Genomic DNA, 16823 nt, shown 5'->3' with positions numbered 1-16823 from the left:
TCCAGGCACCTTATTTTTTTATTTACTTCATTTATCCCTCCTCTTTCTACCCTATGCAGACACAAAGAAGTTTATATCATTCTTCACTCCTGTTTTATCTTCACAACAACTTGGCGAGGTAGGTTAGGCAGAGAGTTGTGCATGACTTGCCCAAGGTCATCCAGCAAGCTTCCAGCGTGGGGATTTGAACCTGGGTCTCCCAGATCCTAGTCCACCTCTCTAACCACTATACCACACTGGCTCTTTATCCACACCCTTACCTTTTAAGTGGTCTACTGCCTACCTGCTGCTTGCCTGAATCCATCCAAAGTTACGGTATCTGCTATTACTGCTTCCTCTTAATTTAGGAGCATCTCATTGGTACACCAGAGGAGGGTTGCAGGATGCAGGGGGAGATGAGGCAGCCAAGGCTTCTGACGTCCACTTGATCAGGAGAAAGAAAGGCCTAGAAACATTTGAAATAAAGAATACAGAATAAAACAAGTACTTCTCCTTGGTCTTTTCATCCACCCCATCTCCCAGCTACTAGACAACAAACATGGAAGGGGCTGGAGAGGAAGCATGCAGGAGAAATGCAGGAGACCCTCTGACGGCACAGTATCTGCTTCACTTGGGAATGTGATGTTCTCTGGGTTGCAACCTGGCAGCTCTGCTGTTTGGGCTCCTTTATGTATCCTCAGGACCCTTCCAGTGCTTAGAGGGATCATTCGTCAGGGTCAGACACTAGAAGAAATGAAAGACAATTTGCAAAGCATTTGTTCTTGCATCCATGTCCATCCACCAAAAACCCAACATCCTGACAATCTGCATGTGCAACAATCATCAAACACATGGCCGGTGGAGCTTGCATATCCCCTTACAGCCTCTCTGGCACAGTTCTTTTCAATAGCCATGGTCCAGATCTTCAGCTATGAGTCACTGAGGCATGGTGCAGAGTGATAGCCATACCACATAGGAGACCTGGTCTGAACCAGCCTTATATCTTCTCCCTGTGAACCTCCTTTCATTTTGGAGGAGAAGAGAACCGTGACGTCAACTGAGGACCCGCTGGGAAAGGAAAAGGCAATACTGACGAATTTCAGTCCCTTTCGCCTCAAGCCCCAGCCAGCCCAGGGCTGCAGGCTACTTGGAAATGTGAGACCTCGGATGGACGCCTGCTTCACACTGCTTTGAGACTGGCTTTGTCGACACCCTTGACTTCTTTGAAAGCAAAAGGCATTCTAAAGGGGCTCTGAAGTACTTGTTGCCAACGGTACTTCGTTTCTTACATAAAAGAGCAATTAGGTCTGCCTGACAGCCCTGGCCTTTGACCTGGTGGCCTTCCTCAGGGAGTGGGGACTACTTGAGGTAACTCTGTGCTGAAATAATGGTATTCTATGCATCCACAGTGGTATATCCAGATTTCTATACTCCTAGACATCTGCTTTGTATCTAGAAATACTGGGTTTTTAAAAAACAACACTTTTCACTCACTTCCATCGTATATGCAAAGAATACTTGTCAAATGAAGACAATAACAGACGGCTGGTTTCTCTTTCACTGCCATCCGAGTTTGCTGTGTTTGTGTTCACCAGTTTTCTAATCTGTGACTTCTGGTCTCTTTTTCCATTATCCTGTTCCTTTATCACTTGTTGCCCACAGCCTTCTGGGTCTCTCATGTATTCTCAACCACAGCAGTCTAACTTGTGCTTTGCCTCATTCAGCGCGGGCCAGACACTGAAATGGAGGTTGTCTTCAAAAAGGCATTCCCATATACTGGGAGCTTGATCACAGCTAGCTGACAAAAGGTGTAACATTTTTAAAACCGGCAAAGCCCATTTTCTGCCTTCAAAGCTCACTTAGATGTTTTCAGTCTTGCAGCTCTGAGGGGGCAAAAATAATTCTGCAGGTTTTCAGCCTGCATTCAGACTGAGCTTAGGAAAGGCCAGTTCCTTCTCCAACAATTATTTTTACAGCTGCAATGAGTGCCTGTTCATAAGAACATGAGAAAGGCCCTGCTGGATCAGACCAAGGCCCATCAAGTCCAGCAGTCTGGTCTCACAGTGGCCAACCAGGTGACTCTAGGAAGCCCCCAAACTAGACGAGTGCAGCAGCACCATCCTGCCTGTGTTCCACAGCACCCAAGATAATAGGCATGCTCCTCTGATCCTGGAGAGAATAGGTATGCAATCTGACTAGCATCCATTTTGACTAGTAGCCATGGATAGCTCTATCCTCCATGAATATGTCCACTCCCCTCTTAAAGCCTTCTAAGTTGGCAGCCATTACCACATCCTGGGGCAGGGAGTTCCACAATTTCACTATGCGTTGTGTGATGAATTACTTCCTTTTATCTGTTTTGAATCTCTCACCCTTCAGCTTCAGCAGATGACCCTGCGTTCTGGGATTATGAAAGAGGGAGAAAAGCTTCTCCCTGTCCACTCTCTTCATGTGTGTGTGTGTAAAGTGCTGTCAAGTCTCAGCCGACTTATGGCGACCCCTTTTTGGGGTTTTCATGGCAAGAGACTAATAGAGGTGGTTTGCCAGTGCCTTCCTCTGCACAGCAACTGGTATTCCTTGGTGGTCTCCCATCCAAATACTAACCAGGGCTGACCCTGCTTAGCTTCTGAGATCTGACAAGATCAGGCTAGCCTGGGCCATCCAGGTCAGGGCCCACACTCTTCATACCATGCATAATTTTATAGGCCTCTATCAAACCTCCCCTTTAACCGCCTTCTTTCTAAGCTAACATAATTTATCAGTTGGTTTTCTAAAATGAATTCTTCAAAGCTACTTACAAAAGTAAAACAAGGTTAGGGCAGGACACATTTTAGGGAAAGAACATTCCACAAAGTGGGTGCCATTGCTGGGAAAGCCCAGCTCTGGCCTCCATTAAATTGCATGAGAGAAGGACATGGATTAAAGAAATTTCAGGACAATCAGAGAAGTGAGAGAACGACATGGGAGTAGGCTCTTCCTGAGTTACACAGGACCCATACTATTTAGGACTTCAGAATTATAAGCACAGCCATTAATTGTGCCCGGGAAGAAATAGGGAGTCAGGCTGGTTTAATATGTGCCCTGCTATGGCTTTCCCACTAAGTGGCACTTGGAAGACTAACAAAAGCTGGTACTTACTCTTGCGGCATACTTTTTGTGAGCCCGAGCTCAGTGTTGGCTACACAAAGTCTTATCTCCACTTAGCAGAGAGAAGTGGAGCTCCTAGAAAGAGAGATCAAAGTCCCGCTTTCCCAGGATGAGATATGTTGCACTACAATGCAGCGCACAGATGCAAATGAGATCCATTCCCAAATGTTGTGGAACTAGCAAAGGTGGATGAATCTGAATGCTGTATATAAGACTGTAAGGAGAAATAATTACCTTTTGTGGTGGTGTGTTAATCACCCCGTCCCCGAGTCCCTGCTGAATCCCAATCTTATAGTATTACATCTATATATGAATTCCAGTACAGCAGCTTCCTGATGGAGTCTCCCTATGCCAATTTTATGCTGAAGCACAGCAAAATTGAAGTCTATTACTGAATGTCTAGGGGGGCTGAAATGCTCCCTCACTGATTTCAGAGGGTTTCTGTGTTTAATGTCTGATTTGTGTCAGTTTATTCTCTTGCATAAAGGCTTTCCTGTTTGGTAAATGTAAATGGTAGAGAAACATTACTGGCACATGATGGCATGTATCACATTTGATGATGTGGATATAAATGAGCATTGGTTGCTATAGCTGGTATCAGTGAGTCTGACTCCTGTGTCACTTGAGAGGGGGCTGGTTTGTTGTGGGGGCTGGTTCCTAGGGGTGTGTCTTGTTGAGCGGTCCATTGTTGCTGGTGCATAGTACACAACTGCCAAACTATCTTCAAGGGCAGACCTATGTACAATACATGACAGTAATCCATATTGTAGATCATCTCTGTCCTTAGCAACACCCCAGAGCAACATTTTTGTAAGGCAAAGGATGGTATTTACACATAAATGCAGATAGTTTCAGAGGGTAGCCACATTGGTCTGCAGCAGAACAGCTAGATTCAAGTCCAGTGGTACCTTAGAGACCAACAGGATTTGGGGGGAGGTATAAGTTTTCGAAGGTCAAAGCTCCTTTCCTCAGATGTGCCTCTATAGAACAGAGTCGGTCTTTCCATCTGATGCTGGCGAGATAAATGCAAGCTGGAACTGGCAAAACAGGAAGCGGATCCATAGAATCATAGAGTTGGAAGGGGCCATACAGGCCATCTAGTCCAACCCCCTGCTTAATGCAGGATCAGCCTAGAGCACCCCTGACAAGTGCTTGCCAAGCCTCTGCTTAAAGACTGCCAGTGAGGGGGAGCTCACCACCTCCCTAGGTAGCTGATTCTACTGCTGAACAACTCTTACTGTAAAAACCTTTTTACTAATATCCAGCCTACAATTTAAACCCATTATTGTAAGTCATATCCTCTGCTGCCAACAGGAACAGCTCCCTGCCCTCCTCTAAGTGACAGCCCTTCAAATACTTAAAGAGAGAGATCATGTTCCCATCCCCCACCCCGCCAACCTCCTCTTCTTCAGACGAAACATTCCCAACTCCCTCAGCCTTTCTTCATAGGACTTGGTCTCCAGGCCCCTGATCATCCTCGTTGCTCTCCGCTTGATTCTGTCCCCATCCTTTTTGAAGTGAGGCCTCCAGAACTGCACACAATACTCCAGGTGCGGCCTGAGCAATGCAGTGTACAGCGGAACTATGACTTCTTGAGATTTGGATGTTATGCCTCTGTTGATGCACCCCAAGATCGCATTAGCTTTTTTTTGTTGCTGTATAAGAACATAAGAAAGGCCCTGCTGGATCAGACCAAGGCCCATCAAGTCCAGCAGTCTGTTCACACAGTGGCCAACCAAGTGCCTCTAGGAAGCCCCCAAACTAGACGAGTGCAGCAGCACCATCCTGCCTGTGTTCCACCGCACCCAAAATAATAGGCATGCTCCTCTGATACTGGAGAGAATAGGTATGCAGCACGACTAGTATCCATTCTAACTAATAGCATCACACACTAATCAGCATGATCTTGCTAGTGTGCTTGTTGCCACCAGTCGGGTTGAAACTGGGTTCATGCTGTGGGTGAAGAAGCCACTCTGGCCACTAAAACAATACCATGCCTGTCCTCTAGAGAAAAGGGAAGCCTTCTGAGTTCATCCCTCCTGGCATTTTAGGACGGTTGTGATTCCTGCTGGTGGCAGCCACCTGTATCATCATTTGCACACACTAATCAAGAGGCTTCTCTTCCACTGGAAGGATGCAATCAGCCGGATGTAAACAGACATTTGCTGCTTTGTGGACACCATCTTGCAGCTGTGTTTATAAAACTATCCGCTGGGAAAATCTCATTTGTTGTGATATGTGAATGCTGTACATTTGGGAGAGAATTAGCATAAATTTACCAAGAGATGGGTTCGGAAATCGGCTTGAAAAAAATGCAGCCCTTACCTTTGGGATGGAAACTTACCATTACAGCTTTTTTTTTTTTTTTAATACTGACGACTTCATTATTACATGGGAAAGCAGCGAAGGGGAAAGTCTCTTTTCAGTAGACTTAGTTATGATAGCTACTGTATAGAGGAAAGATCCAGGCTGCAATGTACAGCTTTAAATCATGCCTAGAAATTTAACAACTACCACAGGATGGGAGAAAGCAAATAAAGTAAAATATTTGGGAATTTGGGTTTCCACTAAAAATAAAGACCTGATTACCAATAATTATTTTAAACTCTGGGAAACAATTAGAAAAGATATGTTAAACTGGATGAATAAAAGTCTCTCTCTTTTGGGTCATATCTTGACAACTCAAATAAATATTTTACTGAGACTATTATTTTTATTCCAAAACTTACCAATAATCTCCCAAGTAAAGTACTTTAATGCTTGGAGGAAAGACTTATTGAATTTCATCTGGCAAGGAAAAAAACCAAGAATTGCGTATAAATATTTGGTGGACTCAAAGGATAGGAGTGGTTTTGCACTTCCCAATTTTAAACGATATGCTGAAGCTGCTGCTTTAGTATGGCTAAAAGACTGGATGGAATTGACTAATATACATCTACTGGATTTAGAGGGCTCTGATAATAGAAGTGGTTGGCATGGATACTTGTGGTATGATAAAATCAAGATACACACATCATTTCAACAACATAGAGTTAAATCTTCCTCATTTAAAATATGGCAGAAATACAAACATCTTTTAAAACCAAAGACTCCATTATGGGTTTTGTCGCAAGAAATGTTAACATTACGTCCTCTAAGGCCAGCTCAGTTTATCCCATATCAAGATCTTCTAAAGTGGGATGGAAATAAATGCTCGCTAAAAGACTACGATGAAGTTAAGGACCTTTTGACCTGGTTTCAATACCATCAGATAAACTCCGTCTTTCTTCAGGATTTGAAAACAGGATTTTCTAAAAACAAATCACTCTTTCAAAAACTTTTATTGGATACAAATGATCATTTAATTTCCAAAATGTACAAGTTACTGTTAGAACTCTATTGCGAGCAGGAAAGAATAAAACCTACTATGATTAGTTGGGCACAGATGCTGGGCCATGATATACTGTTAAATAAATGGGAAAGACTTTGGTCACGAGATAGGAAACCCATACTTTCTCAATCATTAAGAGAAAATATCCACAAGATGATGTATAGGTGGTATTTAACACCTAAGAAACTGGCAATGTCTTACAAATCAATGTCCCCGAAGTGTTGGAAATGTAATACTGAAATAGGCTCATTTCATCATATGTGGTGGACTTGTGAAAAAGCGAAAGATTTCTGGGACATGATATACAACGAAATAAGGTTGATTATACAAAACAATGTACCTAAAACACCTGAGATGATGTTATTAAGTATGATACCAGACTCTATTTTAACTCAAAGAACATTTTTTATTTATGCCACCACTGCTGCAAGATTAATATATGCAGCTAAATGCAAGACAATGGAAATTCCAGACAAAAAAGACTGGATACAAAAAAAGTTAGAATTGATGGAAATGGCAAAACTCACTGCATTGATAAACCAAAAAGACAATGCTCAATTTATGGATGAATGGGAGGCGTGGAGGGTTTACTGTGAAAATGAATTTCAAATGGCGACGCTCAAAGGTTATTCATTGATCTAATCCATTTTTTTACTAGTATAAACAATGCTTAATAATTGATAGTTACAATTACTATATTATGGTTAATCTGAAATAATGCAATCTATGCTTTGAAATCATATACAATTACGGTACAAGTTATTTCATAGTAAATAAGAAATTATACTTAATTATATACAATACTATTAGGATTAGAATTCTTACACAAAAGAGTAAATAAATATATAATAAGATGGAGGGGGGTGAAGGGGAAGTTTCAATTTTTATTTAAAGATAAAGCGTATTTTCAACAATATTACATTTCCTTTTTTCTCTTTGTTGATGATTTTTATTAATTGTTGAAATGTTTGAATATGGATATTATGGAAAATAATAAAATTGTTTTTAAAAAATCATGCATAGAAATTTGGATACATGGAATAGAAATAGGCTTGCAGTATATGCAGTATTGATTTTCAACTGGACATTTTACAGTGCACTCCTATACAGAGTTAATCCAGTCTAAACCCATTAGGGGAGAGGATGTGGCTCAGTCTGTAGAGCCTCTGCTTTGCATGCAGAAGGTCCCAGGCTCAATCCCCGACATCTTCATTTAAAAGGACTAGGCAAGTAGGTGATAGAATCATAGAGTTGGAAGGGACTAACAGGGTCATCTAGTCCAACCCCCTGCACAGTGCAGGAAATTCACAACTGCCTCCCCCCAGCACCCTCAATGACCCATACTCCATGCCCTGAAGATGGCCAAGATGCCCTCCCTCTCAACATCTGCTTAAGGTCATAGAATCAGTTTTGCTGACAGATGGCCATTCTAACCTCTTCTTAAAAACCTCCAGGGATGTGAAAGACCTCTACCTGAGACCATGGAGAGCTGCTGCTGGCCTGAGTAGACAATAATGACTTTGATTGACCAAGGGTCTGATTCAGTATAAGGTAGCGTCATGTGTTCATGTGTTTATTGATTCCAGTGGGATTAATCGGGAGGTTATTGCATAGGGAAAAAAACAAGGGCTGTCACGTTTGTTTTAAGTGAAGGGATGGGGGAAAGAGAAGGGAGTGGAGAAGTTTGGGAAGGCAGAGTGAGAAAGCATAATTAAAAGTGAGCACCATGTTGCAGGTTACAGTTAGGTAAAACCCCCCTGAAAACTAGGGATACTTGATCTCCTGTAGGTTTGGCCCATTCCCTGTTTGTCAGCAACAAATAGGGAGACCATTTTTTGATGCACTGTTGGTCTATTTGTTGAACTGTCCGTTGCTGTTTGGCAGATTGCTTTAATTATTCCTTCTTAACAGTACAGTGCAATTGGCTTTTTGCACTTTCCCATTCTCATACAAACTGGTGGAGTTCTACATTCCCCCCACCCCCGCTGCGCTGGAGTTCCATTTTGCAGACGATTGCTTAAACAGTTAAATTGCTTACGAACCATATAAATTAGTCATAAATAAATGGTGTGTTCTAAAAAACCCTACAGTTCAGTGTTTGTCTAAGTAGCCCTTAGCAATGTTAATGGCTGATGTTTGAATCAGCAGCATTGTGACACGTGCACAGTTTTGCAAAACCCTGATGCAAATCTGTTCAGCAGGTTTTCGCTGCCAAACCAAATAGTCCCAGCAATTGGCTCATATCTGACTGATGCAGGCAGACATGGTGAATTCAATTGTGCAACAAGTTTGCTGCAAAATTCATCACATCTCTACTGAAAACTACCACAATGGGCATCTTGTGTTGCAAGAAGTTACTCCGATAAAACTTTATTATCTCAGTCTTTCTCTTATCAGAATTCTATGCAAGCACCACACTGCTTCATCTTTACTACTGATTACCGGAGTATTTTTGGATATCTCATCCCCTTAGGCTGTTTGGGTCAATGAGATCGTATTCTCTTTGAACATCAGGAGAACTAAATAACTATTCAGAGAAAGCTTTGCATTCATCACATCTACTGTGTTTGAACAGACAGATTAGAAGTATTTGTGGTCCAGTTCATAATACCCACCCAAATTTGCAAAAACAGATGTTTAGCATTTGGTATAATGTTGCTGATTCATCTGTATCATCTTCTCCTTTGTTATTCATTATCCACTCACTGCTTTATTCATTCTTTAGTGGTTCTCTTTGATTTTCTATAAGCCATTGATTCGTTAACCCATGACACTCGATGAAAGGGAAATAACAAATCACTAGCTGAACTGGCAAATACTGCGGAGCTGCAAAATGGCAGAGTGCCAAATCCAGCACACAGGGTACAGACCATAAATCTGAACTTGAAGTTCAAACATGTTTAGATAGCAAATTCTATTCACACACATTAGTTCCAGCTCTAGGCTGCAGCTTAAACCCTCTTCTGTCAGGCAGGTTTCCCATGTTATGCTACATGGGGGGTGGGGCGCTCTTGACGCGTGACTTTGCGGTGGCTCTTTTGTGTGTTGCACGTGGGTGCTGGTAATTCCAGCCATGTGACTGCAGACTACAAAAAGGAAGTTGTCATGGCTCGGTTAAAATCGTTGGAGCCCCGCAGGGAGCCGCTCACCCAGATTGCTGACTGTGCAAAACAGCCTCTGTGCCATTGGCTTTCAATGAGGCACACTTGGCAGCAAGTTGCACGATTGAATTAGGCCACCGAGGAGTCCCACAGAGTTCTTTGCAGCTCCTCCAAGTGTTAGGTGGTTTTAGGATTTCAGCTTATGTCAGAGTGAAGGGTGCAGAAAATAGCAATAAATAATGCAATTTCTTCCCAATTTACACATTGCTACTGTCCAGGCATGTGTTGGGGTAAGGAAATAATAATCTCTTTGTGCATATGGATGCTGACTATGTTTGCCTTGGACAGAGGAAAATATATGCAGTGAATCTCAGGCTGATGTGGCTCACAGTACAATCCTTAACAGAGTTATACCCTTCTATGTCCACTGACGTCAATGGGCTTAAGGAGGATCGTGTGTCTGTTTAGGGTTGCATTGTCAGTTCTATTGTACATCCAGATATTTATATTACATCCTACATACTTTAGGAGCACACAACTACTATTGTAAAGGAGAGGATGTGCAGCAACTTTGGAAAGTTAAGGTTGAGTGCTTGTGAAAAGGAGCTGCCGTAAACAGGCAAGAAAACAGGCAACAACACACCAATGTATAAAGGTGTAAAAGATGCAGTGCACTCCATGTTGTGTTCCTGGAGGAAATTTGTTATTATTAGTCTATGGATTAGAGGAGCACATTTAAGATTATTATTCCCACATTGCAGGAACACTTATGTGGGATGGTAAATGTAAACATGCAAGGTGGGACAGGGCAGAGATGAATAGCAATTATTATTTTAATATTTATATAGGGCACAGTACCCTCTGCAACACCCTTTCTTTAAAGTAGGCTATTGTTATTGCAGGAGCCCCGTGGCGCAGAGTGGTAAGCTGCAGTACTGCAGTCCAAGCTCTGCTCACAACCTGAGTTCAATCCCGATGGAAGTTGGTTTCAGGTAGCCGGCTCAAGGTTGACTCAGCCTTCCATCCTTCTGAGGTCGGTAAAACGAGTACCCAGCTTGCTGGGGGTAAAGGGAAGACAACTGGGGAAGGCACTGGCAAACCACCCCGTAAAACAAAGTCTGCCTAGGAAACGTCGGGATGTGACATCACCCCATGGGTCAGGAATGACCCGGTGCTTGCACGGGGGACCTTTACCTTTTTATTGTTATTGTACTCATATTACAGATGCAAGAGTGGAGGCTGAAAGACAGTGCTAAGACTGTCCAGTGACTGCATGACCAAGCTGAGATGTTGCAGCTCTCAACCGTTTCACCAGCACGTGTTGTGAGATGCCTCAGCTGCAGAACCATTGCACCTCACATCCTGGACATATACTGGGATATTGAAAAGGTTCATGGTCATGGCCCAAGAGCCTCTTTATGCAACACATTTTGTACCTGTGACTGGATTTCTGCATAGGTTTGCCAACTTCCAGGTACTAGCTGGAGATCTCCTGTTATTACAACTGATCTCCAGCCGATAGAGATCAGTTCACCTGGAGAAAATGGCCACTTTGGCAATTGGACTAGATGGCATTGAAGTCCCTCCCTTCCCCAAACCCCGCCCTCCTCAGGCTCCCGCCAGTGGTGAAGAGGGACCTGGCAACCCTATTCCTGCATATAGCGACACTTGAGGGTTCTGCATGCACAAATCCCTGAGACTAAGTAAGGAATACAGGACCCTGATCTGGATGGCCGAGGCTAGCCTTTTTTATATATATAAATTTTTATTGGTTTTTTAAAACTATAAATTCTTCATAATTTTAACAACAATGTAAAAATAATATCACAATTACATTAATTGTTGTCTTGATTACCATTAAACATAAAAAATAAATCGACTTCCCCATCACCTCCATCTACCTCTTAATGAAGTGTTATTATCCTTCGTTAACATATTCTGATCCTAGTATTAATCTCATTCTAAAGTTTCATGTTATATAAAATTTTACATTCTGGATCAGAGTAAAAAGTAACCTTCCATTTTTCCCAGATCTTATACATTATCACAATGATTCCTTCAATTCTCCCCTTTCCCCTAGTTTCTCCAACTCCACCAGTTCTAACATTTAAATAATTTAATCCCTTTATTCTGAAACCTTTGTCCCTTTCCATTTGGCTGCATAAAATTGCAGCCAGTATAACATAAATTTAATCATATTAAACAACATCCTCTCCAATATTTTAGAGATATTTCCTGTTTAATCGATCTTATTTTGGATGGCCGAGGCTAGCCTAATCCCGTCAGATCTCAGAAGCTAAGCAGAGCCAGCCCTGGTTAGTACTTGGATGGGAGAGCACCAAGGAACACCAGGGTCGCTATGCAGAGGCAGGCAATGGCAAACCACCTCTGTTAGTCTCTTGCCTTGAAAACCCTACTGGGTCACCATAAGTCAGCTGTGACTTGATGGCACTTTACACACACAAGGAATACAGGACACTTTTTGTGCAACCAAAAGATTTTCTAGTTTTCTTTTATTCAACGCCCACCTCACATGATCCCAGCTTCAGAGTGTATGAATGGAGCAGTTCACTACAAAACTGCTAATAAAACTCTCAGGTCAGACAGATTTGAATACTGTGTAGGGAATAGGCTTGGTTAAGAACTTTAAAAATATTTGTTATTAATATGGCTCTGCATATAAACAGAGCAGCTTCACCTAACCACAAGCCCAGCTGTTTAGGCCTTGGAGAAAAAAATAAAGGCAGAAACATGTGTTTTGTTGCTGTGTTGATCCCAGAGAAGGCATAAAACATCTCCATAATTTTCTGCTTGAAGCCAATGGATTGAATAAATCTCCATTCCTGTGTTTGGAGCACTGGAGCTTATTCAGACTAATGTGCAGGTGTTGCAGCCAGAAAACCATAATAAATGACATGCTGTAAGAGAGCCATGCAACGTAGCTTATGGCATGACTGCTGCGCACATTATGTGTACACACAGACACCATGAGCTCATGCTTCTAACAGCTCTCTAGATCGTATCAGTCTCTCTCTACTGTTCCTTTGCCAAAGTCTTTGCTAGGCTATTGCGCTTTCCAGGGTCTGAAACAGGGGAGGTCTCTTTCCATTCACTCATTGTTAAGCCTAAGGAGGCTAAGCCAAGCACAAGAAGACGGCACCTGTTGTTTCCAAATCAAGGGACAGAACTATTTTATGTTCCCTTTGCAGGCCTGGGGGAAAAAACAACAACCCCAACCTTCTTGTGGGCTGGATGCTGAACTTAAGCAACATGGCACCTGGGAAGGAATAAACAAATGACTCAGCCGCTGCCTGAGAGTTTTCTCTTAACAAATGATGATCTGCTCTCTCGCACCATATGAGTATCTGCAGCTTACGGGGCCTTTAAAAGGCTGGAATTCTTGAAGGTGTGGTGCTGGTAGAACTGATTCCTGAAAACAAACCTGCTGTCCTGTGTAATCGTAGTGTGCTCTGACTCTAGAAAGCAAGAAATGAGGCCTACCTTTTTCTGTATATTGATATCAATGTGTCAATACTGTATATTGATGTCAAGAACAGTCCTGTCTGCAGTGGAACTGCAAGGGAGGGATTATATATTCCTGCAATGCACTATGAAAATTCTCGTTCAGTGACCCTAGATGAAAATGTGAATGGTTGATATTATTCATTAGCTGCTTTAAAAAAATTTCTCCTTGACACATGTGCTTTCCATGGACAAGGGGAGGCTTTGACACCAGGGTGCTTTAAACAAATAGACCCCTCTATGGATACTGATGTGGCACAAACCCATTAGAGGATAGTACCATGAGCCTGCTTGCACATTTGAATTGGATCTAACAGTGGTAAGATAAGGCCGAAATATGGAATCCCAGCAGGGTGTTTACTTATGTCTTTGAAATAATCCGGTTCTTTCTTCTTCTTCTTTTACAAAACCAAAGGACATCATGAATTGCCTCTTTTTGACATGTGAGAAGAGAATGACTGATTATGACTTGCCAGAAGTACGTGCTGTGTTGGAAGCAGAACCAGGGGCACTTTTGTTGGACACAATAATCCCCAACTCCACAAATACACCCCCAAATATCACCTCTTTGTGCCCAGAGGTTTCATTGCATTTATTTGAGCAGCACTGGCTGTAGAAACTGCAAAGCAGGCTGACTGGAGACGATCACAGTCCTCGGCTTCAGCGCTTAGGCCAAAGAATAGGGAGATGAATGAAACATTGCTGCAGTTTCTGTCTTAAAGGGTTCCCGCATCCCGGCTGCCATTCTTTGTTTGCGCAATAAGTGCTAGGCTATTTGTTGTGCACAGCCCCAGATGTGTTTCTGATACTGGGAAATTGCATTTCTCAGCACTACAAATGCTACATTTTGTACTCTGAAGAATGCTATTCTTCCTTCAGCGCATACCGTGCTACTTTTAAAAATAAAATTTGGAAGGCAAGTTGCTTCCTTGAGCAGTTTAATTAAAAAAAAAATCTTTGCTGGCTGTATACTGTCCCCACACAACACAAAGCCAGTGCTGGAATACACATCTAATTGATTTTTTTAAAGTAGCTCTGAAAAGAATAGCAACCCACAATGGGAAGACGGTATCTTGCTACTAGCATTAGTTTGTGTGAGTGTCACAGTACATTACATGGATGCTGTGATATCATAGTGGCTAAGAGATGGAAATGCAAACCAGGAGGACCCTGGGTCAAATATCACTTCTGCCATGAGCTCCCTAGGTAACTTTAGGCAAACTGCTATAAGCATCAGACGCCCACCTGAAATAAGGAGATACTAAAACTGATACTCCAGGCTAGCCCGATCTCATTAGATCTCAGAGGCTAAGCAGGGCTGGCTCTTGTTAGTATTTGGATGGAACACTGGCAAGGAAGTCCAAGGTTGTTATGCAGATGCAGGCAGTGGCAAACTACCTCTGAACATCTCTTGCTTTGAAAACCTACGGTGGTCACCATGGGTCAGCTGTGACTTGACGGCAAAAAAATATATACTGATCTACCTTACATTTTTGTTATAAGAATTATGGAAGCAACACATAGATCTTATTTTTATTTGGTGAATCAATTGTTTCCTTAAGCTAGTCTATAGTAAGAGTGTAAAAACTACATTGGTTTCGATAGAACCAGTTCCACATCCACATAGATGCTCAAAGTAGGGCTTTTTAGATTAGCGCCCACTCAAAACGGCTGTGGGTAATACATTGAATCTTGCTAAAGTTCTTCTGTAAACTGGGATGGCTAAGAAATCAATATACGGACAACGAGAATTTGAATATGTAAACCCCAAAAAGCAGGAGAGCGCACACGGTGGGCACGGAGAGCAGCGCTGTTCAGGTCCCACGGGAAGAGAAAGAGCTGTCCAACACTACAGCCTCCTGAAAAACAGGAGATCACCCTGGGGAAACAGGTATTGCATATTAGGGCAGTAGAGATGAACAATGGTAATGGCTGCATTCCTTATCATGAAAGTTTGCTTTGATTAAATTGTTAATGGTCCAGACGCATTGCTGTGCCTTTGCGGACACCACAATGGACAGCCTGTGGATAGCAATGAGCATGGGGTCCCAGGATGATTTCTGGTGTGTGTGTGTGTGTGTGTGTCCAGAAGATCAAGATGGGTTGTTGCACCCAAGATGAGTCTTACTAAGGATGTTGTTTCCCATACATAGCTCTGGAACCCACTCTGTCTTCATAAATCTTCTATCATACTCCTTTGAGAAAATCATCACAACCTTCTTACATATTTTCTTCTCCATTCCACCCTCACTGTGATGAGCATGCCTCTCATCTGATGTCAGCCTTGTTTTTGCCCTTACACTGCTCATATACAATCTTGTTATTCGTGTTCATGTTTACACTTGCATTGATCTACTAAATAAGGAAGTAGGAGCTGCACATGCAAAACCATGAGAGCAGACCTGAAATACAAGGTCAGGCAAAATAAGCAATGCTATCAATATTAATAATAATATATTGTTTATTTCAGATACTTCTATATGTTATTCTGTCTGCTTAAAAAGGTCCGAAGGTGGCTCATAAATGTTATCATTGCAAACAGAAACCACACATCAAGGGGGGGGGGTAACACATGCATATTCATTACTTGGTTGCTGTGTGATATCACTTGGTTGCTGTGTGGTTGCATATTCATCACTTGGTTGCAGGTGTGAATGGCTACCACATGCAGAACTTTCACCTTAGTTCAATGTGCCCCCCCAAAAAAGCTTGTTTACACCACTTGTTGCATCTTTGAATGATTAAGTGTATGCAGTAGATCCAGCTAGTAGAGTAGACTGAACCAAACCACCCTCCATACAACAATAAACTAACGCAGAGGACAAAGGTTCTAGCTTATTGGACTCCAGATTTTCATTTTTCTGCTTGAAATGAGTTTTGCACTTGCTTTTCTTTTTTTAAACTATGACCAGTACTTGAAGTCCGAGGGGGCATGCTCTTTCTACCGCCCTGCTGCTTTTGCAGGCCCAATGGTAGCAAGCACTCTGTGCAGCAGGCCTCAGTCTCAGCCAGTACAACAGAGATTCAAAACTGATAAAAGGAAGTATTTCTTCACGCAACACATAGTTAAATTGTGGAACTCCCTGCCCCAGGATGTGGTGATGGCTACCAACTTGGAAGGCTTTAAGAGTGGAGTGGACATGTTCATGGAAGAGAGGGGTATTCATGGCGGTTAGTTAGAATGGATACTAGTCATGCTGCATACCTATTCTCTCCAGGATCAGAGGAGCATGCCTATTATTTTGGGTGTGGTGGAACACAGGCAGGATGGTGCTGCTGCACTCGTCTTGTTAGTGGCTTCCTAGAGGCACCTGGTTGGCCGCTGTGTGAACAGACTGCTGGACTTGGTGGGCCTTGGTCTGATCCAGCAGGGCCTTTCTTATGTTCTGATGTAACAGGAGGTCCTTCCTACTGATGTGGTAAAGGGGGGCTCGTGGGGGGAGAGAGAGACCTGAGATCGTTATTTCAAGAAAACAGTTTATTTGCAGCTGCTGACTCAGAGGCCCTAGCGGGCAGAAATCTCTGAGTCCCGATCGTACTGAGGGAGAGATATTTATCCAACTTCAAGATATGACAACCCATCAACATTCAGGGTAAAGCTGATAAGCGCTACAGACATAGAGGCGGCAGTAAAGAAACAGTTTCCCCCAGTTCTTGTTATGGTTTACTGTAACCCTCTGTGACTCTTGCCCCAGTTACTAGCG

Source organism: Euleptes europaea, chromosome 2 (genome assembly GCF_029931775.1).
Source record: "Euleptes europaea isolate rEulEur1 chromosome 2, rEulEur1.hap1, whole genome shotgun sequence".
In the NCBI taxonomy this organism is placed as follows: domain Eukaryota; kingdom Metazoa; phylum Chordata; class Lepidosauria; order Squamata; family Sphaerodactylidae; genus Euleptes; species Euleptes europaea.
Note: the sequence above shows the minus strand (reverse complement) of the source record.